Source organism: Leucopleurus acutus (assembly GCF_964270905.1).
Source record: "Leucopleurus acutus genome assembly, chromosome: 1".
In the NCBI taxonomy this organism is placed as follows: domain Eukaryota; kingdom Metazoa; phylum Chordata; class Mammalia; order Artiodactyla; family Delphinidae; genus Leucopleurus; species Leucopleurus acutus.
Genome location: NC_139142.1, coordinates 74,319,986 through 74,346,810, shown reverse-complemented (window position 1 = coordinate 74,346,810; position 26,825 = coordinate 74,319,986). Strand labels below are relative to the sequence as shown.

The 26,825-nt window shown below is 39.8% G+C and overlaps 1 long non-coding RNA gene across 1 annotated transcript in view; it reads right to left on the bottom strand.

Annotated features, from left to right (window-relative positions):
• LOC309965190 overlaps positions 1 to 26,812 on the bottom strand; it is a 91,157-nt gene extending 64,345 nt beyond the window's left edge. Inside the window, exons 1-2 of the long non-coding RNA XR_014326375.1 lie at positions 26,745 to 26,812; positions 132 to 307 (exon numbers count right to left, since the gene is read on the bottom strand). This is a non-coding gene — a long non-coding RNA (uncharacterized lncRNA). The remainder of the gene's footprint in view (positions 1 to 131; positions 308 to 26,744) is intronic.
• Positions 26,813 to 26,825: the final 13 nt, after the last annotated feature.

The following is a 26,825-nucleotide window of genomic DNA, read 5'->3' as shown; positions in this document are numbered from 1 at the left end:
CAGTGAGAGGCCCGCGTACCGCAAAAAAAAAAAAAAAAAAAAAAACTAAAAATAGAGTTACCATATGATCCACAATCCCTTCCTGGGCATATATCCAGAGAAAACTCTAAAAAAATATATGCAGGACTTACCTGGTAGTCCAGGGGGTAAGCCTCCACACTCCCAATGCAGGGGGCCCAAATTTGATCCCTTGTTGGGGAACTAGATCCTGCATGCATGCTGCAACTAAGATATCCATGTGCCACATCTAAGACGTCCACATGCTGCAACAAAGGTCCCGCATGCCGCAACTAAGACCTGGCGCAGCCTAAATAAATAAATAAATATTTTTTAAAAAAGATACATGCACCCCAATGTTCACAGCAGCACTACTTACAAGAGCCAAAACATGGAAGCAATCTAAATGTCCATCGACAGATGAATGGATAAAGATGTGGTATATATATACAATGGAATATTACTCAGCCATAAAAAAATGAAATAATGCCATTTGCAGCAATGTGGATGGACCTAGAGATTATCATACTAAGTAAGTCAGAAAGAGAAAGACAAATACCATATGATATTACTTATATGTGGAATCTAAAATGGTACAAGTGAACTTATTTACAAAACAAACAGATTCACAGACATAGAAAACAAACTTATAGTTATCAAAGGAGAAAGGTGGGGGAGGGGTGGGGATAAATTAGGAGCTTGGGATTAAAACACACTACTATACATAAAATAGACAAACAACAAGGTCATACTGTATAGCACAGGGAACTATATTCAATATCTTGTAATAACCTGTAGTGGAAAATAATCTGAAAGAATACATATGTATAACTTAATCTACACACCAGAAACTAACACAACATTGTAAACCAACTACACTTAAATTTTTTTAAAAAGCTTTCCTGAAACCCACTGGGGAGTTTGGGTCTTTTGAGCATGAGCCACCCATTCTCCTTGCTTGGCCCTGCAATATACCTTTCTCCATCCCACACTGACATTTCAGTTAGTTTGGTCCCACTGTGCATCAGGCACACAAACCTGGGTTCAACAACAGTTTCACAGTGACCTATGATCCTATATGACCAAGTGTTTTGAAACCTTTTTGATATTTTTTGACAAACTTCCCAAATATCGAATTTTAAATAAAGTTCTTTTGACTTCCAGCTGACTTTGGGATGCTTCAAAGGGCCCTTGAAACATCCCAAAGAGAGATATTAAAACTAATTAGGTTTATTTATGTTATATTACATGGGAAACATTATCAAAAAGTGGTTATAAAATCATCTTAGGGCTTCCCTGGTGGCACAGTGGTTAAGAATCTGCCTGCCAATGCAGGGGACACGGATTCGTGCCCTGGTCCAGGAAGATCCCACATGCTGCAGAGCAACTAAGCCCACGTGCCACAATGACTGAGTCTGCGCTCTAGAGCCCGCGAGTCACAACTACTGAAGCCCACATGCCACAACTACTGAAGCCTGCATGCCACAACAACTGAAGCCCATGCTCTGCAACAAGAGAAGTCACCGCAATGAGAAGCCCGTGCACTGCAACGAAGAGTAGCCCCCACTCGCTGCAACTAGAGAAAGCCCGTGCACAGCAACAAAGACCCAATGCAACCAAAAATAAATAATTTTTAAAAAATCATCTTAGTTAGATGTCATTAACATAGATATTCCAAAAGTTATATAATTCATAAAATTCTGATATGTCTTGGTAAAATGTTATCAGTTGTAATTCTAGTTATTTTAAAATGTTGTATGTCACAGAAATATCCAAGTTTCTTGTTGATTACATTGTAATCAGAACTTTAACCACACCGAAGTCTTGTCAAAGACTTATAGACAATCACTGTTTTACTCTGATGCTTCTAGAAAATAAAGATCTTCAAAAAGATTTATAAAAAGAAATTTTTGACAAATATAAGTTTCTGATAACTTTTAGATCATACCACTGAACTGGATATGAAATTACAAAACTCTAATGGAAAATCTACGACATCATCCAGATCAACAGGAATTAATTACATGGGAGTAAAGGAACTGATAAATGATTTATAATTTTACAACTTCTTTCTGAAATATACTGGCTTTTAATCTTTGTTTTCCAGAAAACAAAACTTTGTTTTCCAAAAATCCTCTTACAGTATGACATACAACAAGTTGATAAAGTTTACCTTGTAAACGAAGATGAAACACGTGTCTTTTTCTCTCTACCTGATCTTTCCAGAATTTGGCCTCTCTGACACCCCTGTGTACTTGATGACTTTTTGTTATCAGATTACAGCTAGTTATACTAATCATGTTTTAATTTGTTCTCTCTTGTTTTCAAATTACACCTTGTGCCTCTCTGTGCAACTATGACTTTATTAATGTTACTAGCTGTATTACTTACACCCTGTCTGTTTTATAAGATTATTGTCTCTTGCATTAACAAATGTATAACCAGGCCTTCAACAAAATTAATGATGGCTAAATGTCTTGAGGCAGTTGATCATATATAACTCTACAAAGAACAGTTATAATAGTGCAACTCTAGATATGGGAAGAGGCAGCAAGGGAAAACATTCCTTGGATCATAATATATTACCAGAGAATTTTAGATCATCAACAGGGCCTAATCAAAAAATTAGCACATCAAGTGGCCTATCAACAGAATCTTCCCCTGATCTAGGAATGAACCTTCCTAGTGTCACGGGACAAAATTAGTCATGAAATGCCTCCCAAACATTGGTCAAATATATGACCAAGAGGAGGCCCTGTGGACAAAGAATGTTGCCTGTCATATCAGTAAACAAAGGATGGTGCAGCCATCAGCTACTGCGGCCAGCCCTGATGGTGCACCCTAAGGGAACTCAGGATGGAGATAAACAGGATACTGGCCCTAGATAAGGTGTGTATCAAAGGAATAATTTCAATGAGCCCAGGCTCTTGAATCTTCCCATACACAGAAAAACCCTAAATTCATAACTTGAGGTCTGGTTTTCTTTGACAGTAATCTTTTGATGTTCCAATTACCTGGGCTGTTTTTCGTTTCTGTTTTGTTTTTGCAAAAATTCTTATATATCCTGACTTCTCCTTACTCTTTGGAATAGTTCCTCAGAGCTATCTGAGAGTCTGCCTCCTGGGCTTAAGTCCTCAGTAAGTCAATAAAACATAATTCTCAGCTTTCAGATTGTGCATTTTTTTCATTCAACACACTTTTAGGCAGTTATCCTAAGAACATAATTAAAGATATGTTAAAAAAAAAAAAGATATGTGCAGAGACTTAACTGCAAGGACATTCATCTCAATATTGTTTGCAAAAGTAAAAAACTGGAGTCAACTAAATTCTAGCAGTAAATGACTAGTTTATACTATAATTTACTTAACCAGACAATGGGATATTATGCAGCCATTAACAATTATGCACAGGGGAATATTTAATGACATGAAAATATGTTCACAATGCCCTAAGTAAAAAAAAAAGCAAGCTTAAAAACAATTTAGAGGGGGACTTCCCTGGTGGCGCAGTGGTTAAGAATCTGGCTGCCAATGCAGGGGACACAGGTTCAAGCCCTGGTCCGGGAAGATCCCACATGCCGCGGAGCAACTGAGCCCACGTGCCACAACTACTGAAGCCCACACGCCTAGAGCCCATGCTCTGCAACAAGAGAAGCTACAGCAATGAGAAGCCCACGCACCTCAACGAAGAGTAGCCCTCACTCACCACAACTAGAGAAAAGCAAGTGCGCAGCAAAGAAGACCCAACACAGCCAAAAATAAAATAAATAAATAAATTTATTTGTTAAAAAAGTTAAAGTATATAACATCCCATTTTTTAATTTAGAGATAAACAGGCATTGAAAAGCTCTGAGAGGCCAGCATCAAGATGTTAACAATGATGGCTTTAAGAGTGATTTCTATTTTTTTCCTTTGTGATCTATGGATTTAAATTTTCCACAATAAGCACATTGCTTTTCCAAGCAAACCTATTTGTATTAATAGTATATACTTTGTTCACAAGGTTGCAATGAGGATCAAATAGGATAATGCACCTGAAAAACACTTTCAGTAGTGTAAAGCACTATACCAATATTACTGATACCGAAAGCTCAGCTTCTCTGTACACCAGTGCCAAATTGAATCTTGGAGGCAAGAGTTTTGGGTGAAGTAGAAAAGAATAGCTTTGGGACTTCCCTGGTGGCACAGTGGTTAAGAGTCTGCCTGCCAATGCAGGGGACACAGTTTCGATCCCTGATCTGGGAAGATCCCACATGCCGTGGAGCAACTAAGCCCGTGCGCCACAACTACTGAGCCTATGCTCTAGAGCCTGCAAGCCACAGCTACTGAGCCTGTCTGCCACAACTACTGAAGCCTGTGTGCTTAGAGCCCGCTCACCGCAACGAAGAGTAGCCCCCACTCGCCACAACTAGAGAAAGCTTGAGCAGCCACAGGACCAAACGCAGCCAAAAAAAAAAATTAATTAAAAAATAAAATTTAAATAGATAAATTCTATTAAAAAAAAAAAGAAAGAAAAGAATAGCATTATTGCTTTGCCAGGCAAAGGGGGCCAGAGCAGGCTAATGCCCTCAAAGCTGTGTGTCCCAACTTGGAGAAGTTTTATAGTAATGGTTCAAAGAGGACATGATCAGCTCATAGATGTTCTTCTGATGGGTTAGTGGTGAGGTAAGTAGGAGTCAGCATCATCAGCCTTCAGGTTCCAACTGGTCTGGGGTCTACATGCTTGTGGGCAGCATACCATCTTTAATCCTTAACTTCTCTCATCTGGACGGGGTTTCAGTATCTGCAAAATAGCTGAAAGATATTGTGGTGTGTATCCCTTGATGGGTAACCAGGACTCTGCCCCAAGGCTGCACTATTCTTTCTCTTAACTCTTTGTTTCTCCCTTGTCTTGCATCCCCCTCTTTCCCTAATTAACAACTGCTTGAATCTGCCCATTGGAACTCAGGGAAGGTCATGGAGGCTGAAAGAAGGTAATCAAAGAAATGGAGGGATACAGAAAGGCTTTGTGCGCACGATCCCCACAGGGCCCTGCTTGGTATCACTATGATCTACTCTACCTAAACCTGGGTGTCCTTCCCCATCATTCTTGTATAGAACCTGTCTTCCTATTTGAGATCTCCTTTGTTACATTCTTCTATAGGTCATCTCCACACCAGCTGACCACCAGACAATTCCTTCCTCCTACCCTCAAACTGTAGCAGACCCATTTCTTCATCCATCTTACCTTTATACTTTAACAAATGCTCACATAGTTAGCAAACCATGGGGCTTGTCTTTTTTTCATAAATAGTAGATTATTAAAAACCCAGTGATGAGCCACATTTCCATTTATTCTTTTCCCATTTCCAACCCCTTCAATTGTTACTCTGCTTTGTCTCTTCATATCCTACTCTCTCCACTGTGTTCACTACCCCCATCCCATTTATAGATCTGCTTAAGCCTGTAACCTCTTTTCTTTCTTTCATTCCTTCATCTATTCATCCAAAAAATATTGTTTGGGGGCTTCCCTGGAGGCGCAGTGGTTGAGAGTCCGCCTGCCGATGCAGGGGACACGGGTTCGTGCCCCGGTCCGGGAAGATCCCACATGCTGCGGAGCGGCTGGGCCCGTGAGCCATGGCCGCTGAGCCTGCGCGTCCGGAGCCTGTGCTCCGCAACGGGAAAGGGCACAACAGTGAGAGGCCCGCGTACTGCAAAAAAAAAAAAAAAAAAAATATATATATATATATATAGTTTGGTTGCATGATATGCAACAGTCACTGACTAGCTGCTGGGCCATAAAAACGAATAAAATACAAAGGAAGTGGAAGGAAGGACAACATAGGTGATAGGGGACAGATGAGTAAAGACTCAGAGGTAAAAAAGAGCATGGCATTACAGAAGACCTAGTTTTATTAGAGAGTGAGTATTGAATGAGACACTGCTGCTTCCAAGCAGTCAGGAACCTGCTAGAAGCTATTGCTCACACAGACCTCACAGCCCTGAATCAGCTGGGGAGCACCAGGGCCACTGTGAAAACTCACATACAAGAAGTTCATACATCCACTTACCAACACTGCCAGAAGAGAATGGGGTAAATGCCTCGGGCTTCTCTTCTGCTTTCCACAATTGCCAAGAGCCCCTCATTGGCAGAACATAAACTATAGCAAGAAGGCTGAAAGCAAAGGAGTCTGGGGAATCCTGTTCCCAGGTTTCCAGACTTTGTGATACAAAGGAGAGCACACACTGTGTGGAAGAGGCACTGACTGCCCAGGGCACCCTTCCTCCAGGCCCTTATTACAGTTTCGTTCTTTCCTCCAGCATACAATGGGATGGATGCTGGATTCTGCATTTATTTCATTCAGTCTCCTATCACAGCTGCTTTGCTATTCCAACCAGGTTGTAACACTCTGAGAAGAAAGTCCACTTGTTTGAATCCTTTTTTTGAATCCCCTCAATACCTGGCAAGCATATTGCTTCACACACAGAAGATACACAATAGATATATGCAAATAGCTGCAGTGTTGAAACTTGAATTCTGGCCTTCTGGCTCCCAATTCAGAGTTCCACCCAACATCACTCAGTCTTTCTTCATTAACAGGATGTCTTTTTTTTTTAATGGAACTTAAGTATGTGTTTGAAATTGCTCAGTTCAGTTTTGCTTACCAGAGAAATTCCTCTAGAGTAAAAAGAACTGAATAGACTACAATGATTGAAAAGTTGTCAGCAGACACTGGGTCAGATTAGTGGAACATTGGTATCTATGAAGAGTAGTTTCAACTTTCCAGCGAGGTAATGATAAAAAAAATAAATGGGACTGAAGAAAACTGCGGCTGGACCCAACCAGCTATTTTTGCAGAATAGGTCAACTCAATCTCATCTGTTTCAAACTAATGGAGAAGCAAACAGATGGTCTCTCTACAGTTTTAGTAGTAAATAATAAGCTCATGATGTCGATAGGAGAACCAAGACAAGAAAGCTGATTAGATTTGTTATGGAATTTTTTTGTTAAGGATGAATCTGCAGCTTAAGATGATAATAGCAATCACTCAAGTGCAAACTGATGTTGTTTGGTTTTCGTTTTTTTTATTTTTGCCCATGTTGGGTCTTCGTTGCTGCGCGCCAGCTTTCTCTAGTTGCAGTCAGCGAGGGCTACTCTTAGTTGTGGTGCGCAGGCTTCTCATTGCCGTGGCTTCTCTTGTTGCGGAGCACAGGCTCTAGGCACGCGAGCTTCAGTAGTTGTGGCATGTGGGCTCAGTAGTTGTGGCTCCTGGGCTCTAGTTGTGGCACACGGGCTTAGTTGCTCCGCGGCATGTGGGATCTTCCCAGACCAGGGCTCGAACCCATGTCCCCTGCATTGGCAGGCGGATTCTTAACCACTGCGCCACCAGGGAAGCCCCCAAACTGATGTTTATTGGGTGCTTCTCATGTGCCAGGCACCACTCTAAAAATTGTGTATGATCTCACTTAAACCTCATGAGAACCCCATGTGGTACTTTTACAGATGAGAGAACTACAGCACAGAAAAGGTAACTGACATGCCTAAAGACACACATCTAGTAAGTAGTGTCATCAGGATACAAACCCAGGCGGTCTGAGATGATCCTCATGCTTAGCCACTGTTCTATACAGCCAGAAATGTGGCACCTGGGCAGTTATCACTCACTGTTAAAAATTCAGACAACTATGTCAGTAGCTGTTTGAGACTGTCAGTAATGACTATATCAAACAAATCATCGTACTTAACATTACTCTGACTCATGAATTCACTAGTTGCTATTACCTGCTTACATATATGAACCAAAATGTCTCATATATATAACTTTATAACATTAGATAAATGTCACTTAACTTTTCTGAGTTTTATTCCAGATCATGCAACCCTTTTTCTTTCTAGTTTATTAGAGAAAATGTGGAAGAGAGTCTGCCAAGGAATTCCAGAAGTTTACTAGCAAATGAACAGGCAACGGAAATGGTTAGATCAAGTTAGAGCTGAGCAGGATCACACGGTGCTCCTCTGCCCTCCAGAGGCCATTCTGACTCCAGCCTAGGTCAGGGGCCTGGGAGTCTGAAGCTGCTTGAGAGGTCTAGCCTGACCACAGGGCATCTGGGAAGGCCAAGTGGATGCCAAAACCATCCTAAAATGTGCATTCCACTTCAGAATAGATCTGAAAACCTATCTTCCATCCCCTCTCCAACCCAACACAGCCTTACTATGGCAAGCTCACGCTCTGGGGCAGGAGCACTGCTGGGAACCATTTTCACTATAAAACTAAGACTGGGGCTTCCCTGGTGACGCAGTGGTTGAGAGTCCGCCTGCCGATGCAGGGGACACGGGTTCATGTCCCCGTCCGGGAAGATTCCACATGCCGCGGAGCGGCTGGGCCCGTGAGCCATGGCCGCTGAGCCTGCGCGTCGGAGCCTGTGCTCCGCAACGGGAGAGGCCACAACAGTGAGAGGCCCGCGTACCGCAAAAAAAAAAAAAAAAAAAAACTAAGACTGAAGTTGAGCTCTATCCAAGGCCCCAACTGGAGTGGTGATTGTTTATCCTTCCCCACCTGCTCCTGCTGTTTCTCTTCCCCCTATTCTCATTAAATAATGCTTAATCCTGCCAATATTAGTCACTTTAAGTCATTAAATAACCCAGCACCCTGGGATATTTTAAGGGGCCAAACTCTCAGTGGGTATCTATTCCTGAAGCGAGCTGAATTCTCACTAAGGAGCCAGATCAATAAAACGCTGGTCTAAGAGTCAAAATAGCAGGATGGCTCTTGCTCTCCCCTCTTCCCTGCCCTTCCTTGCCCAATCTTTGAAGGTGGCAGTGTGGCTGCCAAAAAGGCAGCCACAGGGAGAGAACAAACTAAGGCAGATGCTGGCCAAGGAAATGGCATCAGGGCTGAGACTGAGAAGTTGGCAGGACCAAGAAGAAGGCCAGCCAAGTAGGCAGTCTTTGTGGTTGGGAGATTGGTTACATACAGGAAGATTGAGAAATAAGTAAATATATGACAATGAGAGCCAGGCTTATCAGGGCCTGAGGAGGAATTTACACAAATGGAATGGAGGAAGACTAGGAAAAAAACAGAGGTATTGGACTGGAATTAGAGATTTTGGTGTGAACTCATACATGATGAAATAAATAGATGATAGATAGATAGATAGGACAGATCATCAATGGATGCCTGTGATACATAGTTATTATAAGCATACTAAACACCCAGATCTTGGTTTCTAAACACCATTCTCCACTAAAAGGAATCGGGGGGGAGGGATAAATTAGGAAATTGGGATTGACATATACATGCTACTAGATAATAGATAACTAATAAGAACCTACTGTGTACTCAATACTCTGTAATGACCTATATGGGAATAGAATCTAAAAAAAAGTGGGGCTTCCCTGGTGGCGCAGTGGTTGAGAATCCGCCTGCCGATGCAGGGGACACGGGTTCGTGCCCCGGTCCGGGAAGATCCCACATGCCGCGGAGCAGCTGGGTCCGTGACCCATGGCCGCTGAGCCTGTGCGTCCGGAGCCTGTGCTCTGCAACGGGAGAGGCCACAACAGTGAGAGGCCCGCGTACCACAAAAATAAATAAATAAATAAATAAAAAATAAAAAAAAGTGGATATATGTATAACTGGTTCACTTAGCTGTACACCTGAAACTAATACAACATTGTAAATCAACTATACACCAATAAAAATTAATTTAAAAATAAAAATAAACAAATAAAAGGAAACAGGGCTCCTTGAAGAAATGGCTGATTCCAGGACCGGGGCATAAAATGAGCTTGGAACATCCTGTTGTAGCAGAAAATAAGGAAGTGCTCAAAGAATACTTTGATATGTCCAAAGGACATGGGACTCAGCTTGAGAGGGTTCACACTAGCCAAAACTGGAACAATCGGGTGGGATAGGGAGGGTGGGAGGGAGGGAGACGCAAGAGGAAAGACATATGGGAACATAGGTATATGTATAACTGATTCACTTTGTTATAAAGCAGAAACTAACACACCATTGTAAAGCAATTATCCCCAATAAAGATGTTAAAAAAAAAAACTGGAACAATCTGATCATCATAATAATGTTATAATAATGATAGATCTTAATCCATTGACTAACATAGGAATCCATGAGTCCATACTGCTATGAATAAATGAATGAAAGAATGACTGAATAAGAAAGAAGAGGGGACTTCCCTGGTGGTCCAATGGTTAAGACTCTATGCTCGCAATGCAGGGGTCCCGGGTTCAATCACTGGTCAGGGAACTGGGATCCCAAATACCAAAGAAAAAGAAAAAAAAAAGGAAGGGAAAATGCTTTCTGACAATTGAATGTCATCTAGTAATGTAGAAGGAATGATGGACGTTAAAAATCACCATGTGGCAGCCATCATATTGGTGGCTGATTTAGGCAGGAGTCATCAATGGATACTAAGATTGGTGACTAAAGTTTGATGAGGAACAGGATATTGGGAGAGTCTTGGACTATCTCCCTACAAAACACTATTAAATTGCAAATGGGAAAATGATGACATCACAGTGGAGAAACTTGGCAGTATCAACTTAGCCAGGTGATCTTGGTTAACCTCATCAGCAATGGGACAGGTTGATATTGGATATCTCCCAATGTGATTCTCTAAGAAGAGCACAGCATCAGTTTGTTTGTTTGTTTGTTTGTTTTGGGGAGGTTGGGTGGTACTCCTGCCAAGAATGTATGGCCTGAGTCTGGATGTGAGGAAGCATCGGACAAACCCCAATCAACGGTACTAACAGAATGAAACATGTATACTCTTTAAAACTGTCAACGGTCATGAAAGACATTAACATTAAGGAATATTAAGGAACTATTCTAGGTTATAGGAGATTAAAGAGACATGACAACTAAATGCAACATGATACTGATTGGATTCTAGACCACAGAAGAGAGGAAGAGAATGGGATAGTTGTCAAAATTTTAACAGGGTCTATGGATTGAATAATAGTGTTGTATCAATGTTGATTTTCTGATTCTGGATGGTTACAGTATGATTATATATGAAAGTGCTCTTATTTGGGGGAAATGCACTGTGGTATTTAAGGGACAGGTCATTATGTTTGCAACTTGTTCTCAGAGAAAGAATCATCATATACATTAGAGGGAAAGAGAAATATGGTAAAATGTTAAAAATTAGGGAATATAGGTAAAGAGAATATGGAAGTTTTGTGTACTGTTCTCGCAACTTTTCTCTCAGTTTGAAATTATCTCAAGATAAAATATTTTTAAATGATATGCCATACTGACTAAAATTAAAAAGACAGATAATGCCTAGTGCTACCAAGGGTATGGAAGAATAGGAACTCTCATACATTGTTGTGGGCTTATAAACCGGTACAACTACTTTGGAAAACTGTAAGGCTGTCATAAATATACCCTATGACTCAGTAATTCTTCTCCTAGGTATACACCCCAGATGCTCACATATGTGCACTACACATATAAGAAGGTTTGGCCAGCACTGTTTGTAATGGTCAAAAACTAGAAAAAAAAATCTCTATCGGTTATCAATTACTGCAAAACAAATTATGCCAAAAGTTAGCAGCTGATAACATAGACATTAACATCTCACAGATTCTTTGAGTTGGGAATCCAGTGTGGCTTAGCTCTTAGCCTGTCATGATGTTGCTGTCAAATTGTCAGCCATTGGACTGCAGTCATTTCAAGGTTTGCCTGGAGCTGGAGAATCTGCTTCCAAGCTCATTCATCTCTCACCATTTGGACCTCTCCAGAGGGTTGACTCATGACATGACACTGATTTCCCCCAGGTAAGCAAACTAAGAAAGAGAACCCACAATGGAAGCCACAGTCTTTTTGCAACCTAATCGCAGAAGTGAAAACCCATCACTTTTGCCGTATTCTATTCATTAGAGACTGGTCACTGGGTCCAGCTCACACTCAGGGAGAGAGGATTACACAATGTGATGAATAACAGGAGACAAGGATCACTAGGGGCTATCTTAGAGACTGTCTACTACACAACCCAAGTGTCCAATAATGTTAGAACAGGTAAATAAATTACCGTCTATTTAAATACAGTGCAATATTAAAGAATAAAAAAAATAAATGAATTACAGCTACTTGCATCAAGAAATGACTCTCACAGACAAAATGTTAGGAAAAAATAAACACAAAAAATAATCATATGGTATGATTCTATTTACACAACATTCAAAAAGAGGCAAAACTAAACCATGATAATAGAAGTCATATAGAGGTTGCCTTTGCAGTGGAAGGATGGAGTAATGACTAGGAAGGATGTTTCCAGAATGTCGGTAATATTTTAGATCCTAACCTGGATCACGATTACGCGGGGGGGTTCATTTCATAAAAAGGTATCGAGCTGTACACTCTTGGTGTCTGTGCTCTTCTGTATGCTTAGTATACTTCAATTAAAGATTTTACTTAAAAAAATTAATCCCCCAAAATTCAGAATTGGGTTTATTTGGTAACTTTTTGATATCATTTCAAGTTTATAGAAAAGTTGCAAGAATCATACAAAGCGCTCCAATATACTCTTTCCCCAGATTCACCAAGTGTTTACATTTTGCCCCATTTGCTTTATCATTCTTTCTGTGTATGTGTATTCATTTTTTTCTGAACCATTTGAAATTAAGTTGCAAACATCGTACCTATTTGCCCCTAAATATTTCAATGGGCATTTCCTATGAACAAGCACATTCTCTTATATAATCACAATACAATTATCAAAATCAGGAAATTTAACTTTGATACAATACCATTGTCTAATCTACAGTCCCAAGTAAAATTTCATCAATTGTTCCACAATGTCCTTCCTTTTTTTTTTAAGTGCAGTCTCCAATTCCAGGATTATATGTTACATTTAGCTGTCATGTGTCTTTATCCTCCTTTCATCTGGAACAGTTAATCAGTTTTTCATGTCCTTGACTTTTTTGAAGACTACAGGCCAGTTATTTGTAGACAATCCCTCAGTTTGGATTAGTCTGATGTCTCTTCATGATTAGATTCAGATTATGCATTTTTGGCAGGAATGCCAACTTGTCAATGCATCACATCAGAGGTACATGATGCTACTTGGTCTCCTTATTGGTAATATTAATTTTGGTTATTTGATTAAGTCAGTGTCTACCAGATTGTGCCACTGTAAAATTACTATTTTTCCCTGTGTAATCACTAGATAATCTTGAGACTATGTAAGTGTCATGTTCCTTAGCAAACTCCCCCACAAATTTTAGCTTCCTTTGATGATTCTTGCCTGAAGCAATTATTAATATGGTGGTTGCCAAATGGTGATTTTCTAATTCCATCATTCCTTCCTCATTTATCACATTTATTAGTTGGCATTCTGCTGGAAGGAGATTTTCCCTTCTTTACCTTCTATATATTTATTCATTCATTTGTGTACATCAGTATGGATTCATGGATTATTTTAGTTAGTGGATTACTATGTTATTATTAATTCTGAGGTTCTAACTGTTCTCAATTTGGCTAATAGGAGATCTAGGATAAATTTTTGACCTGACTTACTTATTACTAGCCAAGTGACCTTATACTCTGAAATTCCCTCATACTGAAATAAAGACAGAATGTGAATTTGGACTTCACAATGTACCCAGGTACAACAAATATATAGGGGAAAGGCAGCACAACGTAAGAGAAGAGGGATAATTAGAGAAAGGCTATGAACCTTAAGTTGAGAAATCTCCCTAGATTTTATCTTTAAGTTTCAGTAATAAATGGTTAACTCAAAGTAAATGACAACAGCAGGGATGAATGTTAAGTCTCTATTAAAACCTGCCATGTTTGAAATCAGGAAGAAACAGTAGTTAAAGTTCACAGAGAAACAACTTCAGACTTCTTTTTTCTTCGCCGTAAAGGCTCCATTTTCCATCAACTCACCACGCACGGTTCCCTTCTCATTTGGCTGAAGGCTCCATGTTAAGTATCAACTAACAACAGTAAGAACTAGAAGTTCACCTATAACTTAGCACAATACAAAAAGAAATTGTTTATAAGACCAGGTTATTTTTTCTTATTCTTATCCATTCTCAATAGGATGATGACTTTTTAAGTAATCACTTTTTTTTTTTTTTTTTTTTGTAGTACACGGGCCTCTCACTGTTGTGGCCTCTCCCGTTGCGGAGCACAGGCTCCAGACGCGCAGGCTCAGTGGCCATGGCTCATGTGACCAGCCGCTCCGCGGCATGTGGGATCTTCCTGGACCAGGGCACGAACCCACGTCCCCTGCATCGGCAGTCGGACTCTCAACCACTGCGCCACCAGGGAAGCCCAAGTAATCACTTTTTATTTATGGAGAGAAGATTCTTCTCAGACAAAAATGAACTCTATTTTCTACATCTTGAGTAACAAACATAAAATCTCCATGAGGCATTCTACTTTTCAAAATCTAGATTATGTTAAATAACTCCTACATTTAAGAAGAGAGAAAAGCCTGTCAAACAAAGTGGGGCTTTTTTCTTACATAGAACACTGAGTTGACAGCAAACACCTCCAGAACTCTGAAAACGTGACAAGTAAAATCAATACATATCATTAGGAAATAAAAAGTAAAAATCAGAAGAGAGAGCTTGACCACTGCTCAACAATGGAATTAATACATCTGAGATATTAGAAACTGAAAGACTGAAACTTAGAGGAATAAAGAGAATTGGAAAGGCAAGCTCTGCTCAGGGAAGACACTACATAGGGAGCATTAGTCTCTTATAAGATTGGTTACTTTAACCAGCCTTGGACACAATCAAATATCTAGACCTTCCAAGTGAGGAAGCTTTTAACATCATTGGACAACATCCTACAAAGCCTATTTGAGCAGCAATCAGCTTTTGGTAACGCCCACTATTCCTTCCTGACCCCTTCAAACTGCAACAGATATGTTGGAAGTTAGGCTCAGTACATTTAGTCATCTAAACTGTTTTGAAAATGTTAGAGCAAAAAGATGAGAAGAAAATCATATGTTGTGCTATGAAAATCAAGAGAAGAGAGTGTTAGAAAAAAGGGGGATCAACAGTGTCAAATGCCACAGAGAAGCTAAGACAGGGAGGGCTGAGAAAAACCCACTGTGCCTTGTGACTAGGAAGCCAGGACTGCCTTTCGGTGACCAGTCTGAATGACAGGGACAGAGGCCGAAGCCGCAGCAGGAGTCAAGCGAGCAGAACTAGGAGTGGCTGTGCATTGGGAATGGAGTTTCATTCTTAAACCTGTTAGCACAAGTTCCTGTGCCTGACGCACAGTGAGGCCAAACAAACAGAAACATCAAAGTTTGGAGCAGAGAAAGGTTTACCGCAAGGCCATGCAAGGAGAAACGTGGCTCATGCCCAAAAGAACCCCGAGCTCCCAGAAGGGTTTTGGCAAAGCATTTTGAAAAGCCAGGTGAGGGAGGACGGTTGCAGGGTACGGTTGCAGGTTGCAGGGTATGTGATCGACTCATGCACAGTTCTGTGACTGGCTGATGGTGAGGGAACAGGGCGGTGTCACAGGGGTTAATATTATTAGTCCTTAGGTGCCAGGAGGCCTGGGGCTATGTGCTAAAGGTCATCAAGTAGTTAACATCTTTCATTGGGGGGGGGGTGTCACATCTGTAAAACAACTCAGGAAATGTGCATCAAAAACTGTTATCTAGGTACTTCAGAGATAAGCTAAACATTGGATATGGGGGAAGGGCCTGTCTGGGGAAGGTCCCATAGGCTCCTGCTCCATTATAAACCTACAACAATAAAAGGGTTAGAAAAATAGGCTAAGAGTTGCATCAAGGTCAAACAAAGGTGTGTGTGTGTGTGTGTGTGTGTGTGTGTGTGTGTGTGTGTGTGTGTGTGTGTGTGTGTGTGTGTGTGTTCCAGCACAGAGAAAAAAGATTATGTCTACAGGCCAAGGAGAGAAGAGGAAATTAAAGGTGCTTAAGCTAGACAAAAAGAAGATATTTAAGGGAGAAATCTTTGATTCTAGCTGTTATAGCACCCACAAGGATGAAGAGGGAGAAAACAAGGAGGATTGAGAACACAAGGATAGTTCAAACTTAAAAAGAGGAAGTTCAGGGCTTCCCTGGTGGCGCAGTGGGTGAGAGTCCGCCTGCCGATGCAGGGGACGCGGGTTCGTGCCCCGGTCTGGGAGGATCCCACATGCCGTGGAGCGGCTGGGCCGCTGAGCCTGCGCGTCTGGAGCCTGTGCTCCGCATCGGGAGAGGCCACAACAGTGAGAGGCCCCTGTACCGCAAAAAAAAAAAAAAAAAAGATCAGTTCTTCTAAGATGGGGAGAAAGAAACAGAGTTATTTTGGAATGGATTAAAAGGCTCACCTCACATGGTTCTTTTCTTTGTTAGGAAAGTAGGAGGTAAGGGCCCCTGTCAAAAGAGAAGAAGGTATATGTACTGAGGGGCAACCAGAGGGAACCAAAGGAGAGAAAAGGCTTAGAACAACTGTCAGCAGTAAACTACACACATAACAGACACCTGACACAAAGTAGGCACACAGTGGATGTTTGAATGAGTTGTCAGCAACAAGACAAGGATGTCCACTCTCACCACTCTTATTCAACATAGTTTTGGAAGTCCTAGCCACAGCAATCAGAGAAGAAAAAGAAAGAAAAGGAATACAAATTGGAAAAGAAGAAGTAAAAAGGTCACTGTTTGCCAATGACACGATACTATACGTAGAAAATCCTAAGGATGCCACCAGAAAACAACTAGAACTAATCAGTGAATTTGGTAAGGGTGCAGGATACAAAATTAAGGCACAGAAATCTCTGGCATTCCTATACACCAACAATGAAAAATCAGAAAGAGAATTAAGGAAACACTCCCATTTACCATTGCAACAAAAAGAATAAAATACCTAGGAATAAACCACCTAAGGAGGCAAAAGACTTGTACTCAGAAAACTATAAAACACTGATGAAAGAAATCAAAGATGACATAAACAGATGGAGAAATATACCATGTTCTTGGATTGCAAGAATCAATATTGTGAAAATGACTATACTACCCAAAGCAATCTACAGATTCATTGCAATACCTATCAAATTACCAATGGCATTCTTCGCAGAATTAGAACAAAAAATCTTACAATTCGTATGGAAACCCAAAAGACCCCAAATATCCAAAGCAATCTTGAGAAAGAAAAACAGAGTTGGAGGAATCAGGCTCCCCGACTTCAAACTATATTACAAAGCTACAGTAATCAAGACAGTATGGTACTGGCACAAAAACAGAAATATAGATCAATGGTACAGGATAGAATGCCCAGAGATAAACCCACACACATATGGGCACCTAATTTATGACAAAGGAGGCAAGAACATACAAAGGAGAAAAGACAGCCCCTCCAATAATTGATGTTGGGAAAACTGGACAGCTACATGTAAAAGAATGAAATTAGAACACTACCTAACACCATACACAAAAATAAACTCCAAATGGGGACCTCCCTGGTGGTGCAGTGGTTAAGAATCCGCCTGCCAATGCGGGGGACACAGGTTTGATCCCTGGTCCTGGAAGATCCCACATGCTGCGGAACAACTAAGCCTGTGCGCCACAAATATTGAGCCTGTGCTCTAGAGCCCACGAACCACAACTACTGAGCCTACGTGCTGCAACTACTGAAGCCTGTGCGCCTAGAGCCCATGCTCCCCAACAAGAGAAGCCACAGCGATAAGAAGCCCACGCACTGCAACGAAGTGTAGCCCCCACTCACAGCAACTAGAGAAAGCCCGCACACAGCAACGAAGACCCAATGTAGCCAAAAATAAAAATAAAATAAAAAAAAACTCCAAATGGATTAAAGACTTAAATGTAATATCAGACACTATAAAACTTTTAGAGGAAAACATAGGAAAAACCCTCTTTGACATAAACCACAGCAAGATCTTTTTTGACCCACCTCCTAGAGTAACAGAAACAAAAACAAAAATAAACAAATGGAACTTAATTAAACTTAAAAGCTTTGCACAGCAAAGGACACCAAAAACAAAACAAAAAGACAACCCTCAGAATGGGAGAAAATATTTGCAAATGAAATAACAGACAAAGGATTAATCTCCAAAATATACAAACAGCTCATGGAGCTCAATATCAAAAAAACAAACAATCCAGTTAAAAAAGGGCAGAAGACCTAAATAGACATTTCACCAAGGAAGACATACAGATGGCCAAGAGGCACATGAAAAGATGCTCAACATCACTATTAGAGAAATGCAAATCAAAACTACAATGAGGTATCACCTCATGATGGTCGGAATGGCCATTATCAAAAAAGCTAGAAACAATAAATGCTGGAAAGGGTGTGGTGAAAAGGGAACCCTCCTACACTGTTGGTGGGAATGGAAATTGATACAACCACTATGGAAAACAGTATGGAGGTTCCTTAAAAAGCTAAAAATAAAAAAATAATAAAGTAATTTTTAAAAAAGCTAATAATAGAACTACCATATGACCCAGCAATCCCACTACTGGGCATATACCCTGAGAAAACCATAATTCAAAAAGAGACATGCACCACAGTGTTCACTGCAGCACTATTTACAATAGCCAGGACATGGAACCAACCTAAATGTCCATCGATAGATGAATGGATAATGAAGATATGGCGCATATATACAATGGAATATTACTCAGCCATAAAAAGAAACAAAATTGAGTTATTTGTAGTGAGGTGAATGGACCTAGAGTCTGTCATACAGAGTGAAGTTAAGTCAGAAAGAGAAAAACAAATACCATATGCTAATACATATATATGGAATCTAAAACAAATTGTACTGATGAACCCAGTTGCAGGGCAGGAATAAAGAGGTAGACATAGAGAAAGGACTTGATGACATGGGGTGGGAGGGCAAAGCTGCAGCGAAGTGAGAGTAGCATTGACATATATACACTACCAAATGTAAAACAGTTGGCTGGTGGGAAGCAGCAGCATAGGATAGGGAGGATGGGAGGGAGGCTGAAAAGGGAGGGGATATGGGACATGTGTATGCATATGGCTGATTCGATTTGTTGTGCAACAGAAACTAACACGGTATTGTGAAGGAATTATACTCCAATAAAGACCTATTACAGGGACTTCCCTGGTGGCACAGTGGTTAAGAATCCACCTGCCAATGCAGGGGACACGGGTTCGAGCCCTGGTCTGGGACGATCCCACATGCCGCGGAGCAACTGAGCCCGTGCGCCACAACTACTGAGCCCACGTGCCACAACTACTGAAGCCCACGTGCCTAGAGCCCGTGCTTCACACAAGACAAGCCACCGCAATGAGAAGCCCGAGCACCGCAACGAAGAGTAGCCCCCGCTGGCTGCAACTAGAGAAAAGCCCGCACTTAGCAACAAAGACACAACGCAGCCAAAAATAAATAAGTAAATAAATTAATTTTTTTAAAAAAAGACCTATTACAAAAAAAAATTCTCATAATTTTTATAATGTTCTGCAGTACCACTATGGTATTGTTAGCAGACTGGCAAAACCAAAAGATAAAAGAGGAAAAGATAAGTCACTGCCTTCAATGTGACCTGGGGGCTTTCCCCAAAGGTCTTAGGGGAAAAAAAGTAAGAGCTCCAGGGTTCCTAGGCTTTGATTTGTCACAATAGCCCCAATATTGGGATAAACTTGGAAACAAAGGAAGTTAACTGTACAAAAAAACAGAAGTCTTGGTATGAGCTTCATTTATCAATGCTTTATCATAAAATCATCATTATATGTTCAAGTTTGTGACTTTTTAAAAAATTTTGCTACTTTTTCTTTGTGAGTATATGCAAGACCATGGTCAACCATCTGCTCTTGGCTCCCCACACGGCTCACCCAGAGAATTCAAGTAGTCTTACAGTTTCCATCATCACATCAGTGCTGACAATGACAAATGTTTTCAGTTTCCTATCTCTCCCACAAACTCCAGTGTCATTTTTCCATCTAGGTACAAGATATTTCTACATGAATATCCCACTGTCATTGCAAATTCAGATATCCAAAACTAAACCCACACCTTCCCCAAATCCAGCTCCACTACTGTAAAAATCAGAGTCTAGTCAAGAGACAGAAACTACACCAGTTATTTGAACAGAGAGAACTGAATATAAAAAATTAAGTTAGGCCTGCTTTTTTTTTTTAAGTTAGGTCTTAATTCAAAACAGAAACAGACTCACAAACATAGAAAACAAACTTATGATTACCAAAGGTGAAAGGAGGGAGAGGGATAAATTAGGAGTTTGAGATTAACAGATACGCACAACTATATACAAAATAGATAACCAACAAGGACCTACTGTATAGCACAGGGAACTATATTCAATATCTTGTAATAACCTATAATAGAATGAATCTGAAAAAGAATATATATATATACATACATATATATAACTGAATTACTTTGCTGTCTACCTGAAACTATCACAACACTGTAAATCAACTATATTTCAATTTAAAAAAAGAAAAAAATAATTTAGGTATCATTGTTATTTCACCTGTTCTCCCACCATTAGCCACCATATATCTTTCTATTCTACTCACACTTGCCCCATTTTGTGTTTCTCATATTTTCAATATTATATCAATCATATTTTTAAATAGTGCTATAAGGTGAATCGTGTCTCCCCAAAGTTTATATGTTGAAATTCTAACCCCCAATATTTCAGAATGTAACTGTATTTGGAGACAAGGTCTTCAAAGAGGCAATTAAGCAAAAATGAGGTCTTTAGGATGGGCCTTAATCCAATGTGACCATTGTCTTTATAAGTAGAGGAAATTTGGACCCAAAGGGAGACACCAGAAACATGTGCAGACAAAAGGACAACCATGTAAAGACAGAGAGAAGGTTGCCATCTACAAGCCAAGGAGAAAGGCCTCAGAAGAAACCAAATCTGCTGACACCTTGATCTTGGACTTCTAGCCTCCCAAATTATGAGAAAAATAATTTGTTGTTTAAGTGCCTAGTATATTGTTACAGCAGCCCCAGTAAGCTAATACAGATAGTACCTAGGAATATAAACAAAATATATAATCATTGCTAGAAGTGTTAAAACTACAGAAAAATGTAAAGATGGAAATAAAAATCACCCATAATGACATCACCTTGAGATTATCCTCATATAAAATGTTTGGTGTATTTTCTTTCAGGCTTTTTTCCTAAGACATGCATTTTTTTTCCACAAAATTAACAGCATAATGTACTTATAGTTTTGCATTCTGCTTCTTTTATATAATTATATACATTTTTTACTAAGTCATAAAACATTTTGCCAACTTGTTATAATTAAAAATACGTTTTGAAATGAACACATATTCTGTTGAATGAATGCAGCCTAAGCCATTTGCATTTCCCTATTGGTTAAAATGTAGATGGTTTCCAATTTCTGTCATTTTAAATAACACTGTAATGATCATCTTTGAATATGGTATTTTTTACTATTTTCTTAGGAGAAACTCTTTTTTTTTTTTTTTTTAGGAGAAACTCTTAAACAAAATAGAGATTGTTTCAAGTTTTTACCAACTTAAATAGCACTGTAATTAACATCTATGAATATAACTGGTTAATTTCTTAGGATAAAGTCTTTGTAAAGGAATAATAGGGTTAACTCCATTACAGACCAGTCTTCATACTATCCTCCACAGGCCTGTTGTTTTACTCCCTCTGCCTGGAAGCACCAGCCAAAATCTCATCCACTCTCCTCTTTCATGAATTTTCCGTGACTGTTGTGGCCCATATTAACTTTGAACTCACAGTTAATATGTATTTTGTTACCTAACACTTCATTATATACTCTCTTTAAAACACTTTAAACGGGAACTTCCCTGGTGACACAGTGGTTAAGAATCCACCTGCCAATGCAGGGGACACAGGTTCAAGCCCTGGTCTGGGAAGATCCCACAAGCCACAGAGCAACTAAGCCCACATGCCACAGCTACTGAGCCCACATGCCACAACTACTGAACCCTCTGCACCTAGAGCCCATGCTCCACAACAAGAGAAGCCACTGCAATAAGGAGCCCGCACACCGCAACGAAGAGTAGCCCCCGCTCCCCGCAACTAGAGAAAGCCCGTGCACGGCAACGAAGACCCAATGCAGCCAAAAATAAATAAATAAAATAGATACAACATTAAAGAAATAAAAAATGTTTTTAAAACATTGAGCAAAGGACTTGAATAAACATTTTTCCAAAGAAGACATACAAATGACCAACAGGTACATGAAAAGGTGCTCAATATCAATAATCATCAAAGAAATGCAAATCAAACCATAATGAGATTGTCACCTCACACCCGTTAGAATGGCTGTTATCAAAAAGACAAGACATTAAAAAAAAAAAAAAGACAAGACATAACAAATGCTGATGAGGATATGGAAAAAAAAGGAACGCCTGTATTCTGCTGGTGGAAATGTAAATTGGTACAGCCACTTTGGAAAACAGTATGGAGGTTCCTCAAAATCTTGAAAATAGAACTACTATATCCAGCAATCCCACTCCTGGTATTTATCCAAAGGAAATGATATCTCTATCCCAGAGAGATATCTGCACTTCTATGTTCTCTGCAGCATTATTTACAACAAGCAAAACACTGAAACAAGTGTCCACTGACAGATGAATGGATAAAGAAAACATGATATTATTTATATATATATATATATATATATATATATATATAAAATGGAATAGTATTTAACCATAAAAAAGGAGGAAATCTTGTCATCTGCAACAACATGGATGAACACTGAGGGCATTATGCTAAGAGAAACAAGTCAAACATAAAAAGACAAATACGTACGATCTCCCTTGTATGTTATAATCTTTAAAAAGCTGAACTCATGGAAATAGAGAGTAGATTGGTTGTTGCCAGGGGCAAGGGATGGGGGGGAATAGGTGAAAGTGGTCAAATGGTACAAACTTTCAGTTATAGGGTGAATAAGTTCTGGGGATCTAATTACAGAACGGTGACTATAGTTAACAATACTGTATTATATACTTGAAAGCTGTTAAATGAGTAGATCTTAAAAGTTCTTACCACAAAGAAAAAAAGCAAAACATAGCTATGTGAGGTGATGGATGTGTTAACCAACCTTATTGTGATAACAATTTTGCAATATATACATATATCAAATCAGCATATTGTACACCTTAAACATATATGTTATATGGCAATTGAATCTCAATAACACGGGGTGGGGGGAGATTTTTCTCTTTATCACTGGTTTTCAACCATTTAATCATGATGTGGCTTGGTATGATTTTGTATTTATCCTACTTGTGGTCTGTTGGATCTGTGAATTTATAGTTTTTATCATTTTTTAAAACTTTTAACCATTATTTCTTCAAATGTTTCCTCTGTCCCTCTCCCCCTGTCCCAGGACTCCAACTATATGTATAATATACCACTTACGATTATCCCACAAGTCACCGAGACTGTGTTTAATTTTTTAGCCTTTTATTTTCCCTGTGCTTTAGTTTGCATGGTTTCTATTGCTAGGTCTTCAAGTTCACTGATCTGTTCTTCTGCATTGTCTAATATGTTGTTAAGCCCAGCCAGTGAATTGTTCATTTTCTGAATATTGTATTTTCCATCTCTATAAGTTTCACCTAGTTTTTTTCATATCTGTTTCTCTCCTCATTATGTTAACTTTTTCCCTTAAATCATTGAGCATAGTTACAGTAGCTTTTTAAACATAATTTTGTGCTAATTCATCATCTCTGTTATTTCTGGGTCTGTTTATATTGACTTTGCTCCTACTGATTTTTTTACTTCTTTGCATGTCTAGTAATTTTTAATTGGATGTTGAACAATGTGAATATTATACTGTTGAGTGTCTAGATTGTATTGTATTCCTTTAAAGGATGTTCAATTTTGTTTGGAAGTTATGTGTAGATCAGTACCACCTCCACATACCATCATATTGGGGACTTGACCCTCAACATTGGAATTTTGGACACAAGCATTCAATTCCTAGCAGAAGGGAAGAAAAAACTGAGCTCATTGTAGCCATCTGCTATTTTGGTTTTATCCTTCTTCTTCCTCTGCCTGAAACCTGAAGCTCTATGCCAGTTTTTATCAATCTTTCCATTTCCCAATCCTACTAACAATTACACATGAGTGCATACACACACACACACACACACACACATACACACATTACGTGCATACACAGCCAAGTCACAGCAATTGCTCTTTTTAAACTAGAGTGACCACCTACATCATGGCTTTCTTAATTTATGATCCTTTAATTTGTGATCCTAATGAAAACCAGCCAGTCACTTTCAAAAACCTAATATGCCTAATGAGAATTAAAATCAGGTGCAAATCTCTTGTTCACAACAGGTTTGCCACCAGGACATAGGTCTCGTGAAAGCCACCACTAAATCTAAGCCAAAATGGGAAAGGAAAATATTCATATCAACACCATTGTTGGGACTTCCCTGGTGGCGCAGTGGTTAAGAATCCACCTGCCAATGCAGGGGACACAGGTTCAAGCCCTGGCCCGGGAAGATGCCACATGCCGCAGAGCAACTAAGCCCAAGAGTTACAACTACTAAGCCTGAGCTCTAGAGCCTGTGTGCCACAACTACTGAGCCCACGTGCCACAACTACTGAAGCCCACATGCCTAGAGCCCGTGCTCTGCAACGAGAGAAGCCACTGCAATGAGAAGCCCGCGCACCAAAACGAAGAGTAGCCCCCACGCACAGCATTGAAGACCCAACGCAGCCAAAAATAAAAATAAATAATAAAATTTAAAAAAAAAGAAAAGCTTAATGAGGGGGAAAAGTACAAAAGATAGGAGGCTTGTTCCCTGCCTCTAGAAATGTACCATCTAAAGGAAAAATAGGACCAATTCCCATGAAAAGGCAATAAAAACACACAGAAATATCAGAAATAAGTGCAAACTAATATAAGCAGACCTCAGTTAGCTTTAGTGGTAAGGAAATGCTCTTTTCCCAAGCACAAAAACCTATTCACATAACATTAAAATTTATTTCAGTTATCTACTGCCAGACAACAAAGTACTCCAAAATTCAGTGGCTTAAAACCACAATCATTTCACTTGCTTGTATTTTGCAACTTGGGCAGAGCTAAGCAGAGAAAACAGCCTATCTCTGCTCCACATAGAGTCACCCAAAGTAACTACAGTAGAGGCTGAAGAATCCACTTCCATGATGGCCTTCTTCACATGTCTGGAGAGCTGGTGGTGACTGTTGGCTGGGAGCTCAACAGGAGCTGTTAGCCAAGGCCTCAGTGCTCCTCCGTGTGGTTAGGCTGGGCTTTTCACAGCATGGAAGTCTGAGAAGTCAAACTTCCAACACAGTGGCATCTCCCTGAATGCAAAAGTATTGTCTTCTTAAGGCATAGGCCTAAAATGAATTCTAAGGATTAAAGCAAGTCATAGGCCAGCCCAGATTCAAGAGGAGGGAACTATCAGGGGTGCAAAACTGAGAGGAATGATTCATTTGGGGCCACCAAAGTAACAGTCTACCATATGATAGGTTGTTTGGTTTTTGGTTTTTTTGCCAAGTGTTCTGTAGCTGTATATTTGTCATTACTTCTAACTGTATTGATTTTTCAAAGTAATCTTTAAAAAGCTTGTTTACAATGGTGTCCAATATATATGATTAAGAGGTCATACTCCTAATTACCACTAAATCTGTATTATATTTCTTTGCCTTCTGTTTTTACCATTCCTGTCCGATACATTTATAACCAGCCCAAACTAGCAGTGATTGAAATCGTTTCAAGCTATTGTATCTTTCCCAAACTATACTTTGCTATTTCAAAAGCATTCTGTAGTTTGAGTCTTCGTAGGGGTTCAAACATACTCAACTCCCACCTTTCTTACTTCTTTTTTCTTTGGAGGAGGGGAACTTCACCTCATGTATCTCTAGAAATGCTATCAGTTTCAAGAACCCAAGCAACAGAGACCTACCAGTCTAGACAAAAAAGACCTTCAATTATCTTACACAACAAAATCTGGAGATAGGTGTTTCCAAGCCTGCTGCAGCAGCTCAATGACATCATCAAGTATTCAGGGGTTTTCTATCTTTCCATACAACCATCTTCAGCATATTAGCTTTTTTTTTTTAACTTCTTATTTTATATTGGAGTATAGTTGATTAACAATATTTTTAGTTTCAGGTGTACAGCAAAGTGATTCAGTTATACATATACATTATACATGTATCTATTCTTTTTCAAATTCTTTTCCTATTTAGGCTGTTACATAATACTGAGCAGAATTCCCTGTGCTATACAAGTAGGTCTTTGTTGGTTATCCATTTTAAATATAGCAGTGCGTACACGTCAATCTCAAACTCCCTAATGATCCACCTTTCATCTTTAAAGATTTGTCCCCTCAATGTCACAAGATGCTCCTTAACCAACCCCTAAGGAAAGGGAAGGGGAAAGATGGAGCCTCCTCTTGAAGCTTTGTCTTTTTATCTGGAAGGAAAATATTTCCTAGAAGCTGCCTTCCCTCAATTCCTGTCAAACTCCAGACCACTCTCAAATTTCACTGGATCTGCGATTACAGTATTATCTAGCAACAAGAATCGAACATCACTGGCCAGGACAACCCCACACCAAGGACAGCCAAGGTCGTCTAGAGGGTACCTTTTAGTTTAACAAGTCGCAGGAGAATCACGGATTTTAAAGACAAAGAAAACTTCCCAAGTTTATGCAGCCACTAACGAACGCCGGTGGTGATACGGCGCTGAACTTCAATCTCCCGAAAACACTCTCTGCGCGATCTTGTTAAGGTGGCCCTTTGCAGCTTCTTACCCACTTCAAATATGGTCGTCAAGCTCCAGTCTCCTTTACCTCCTGAGCGTGGCGACAGCTCTGGCTTCATGCCCATTTCCA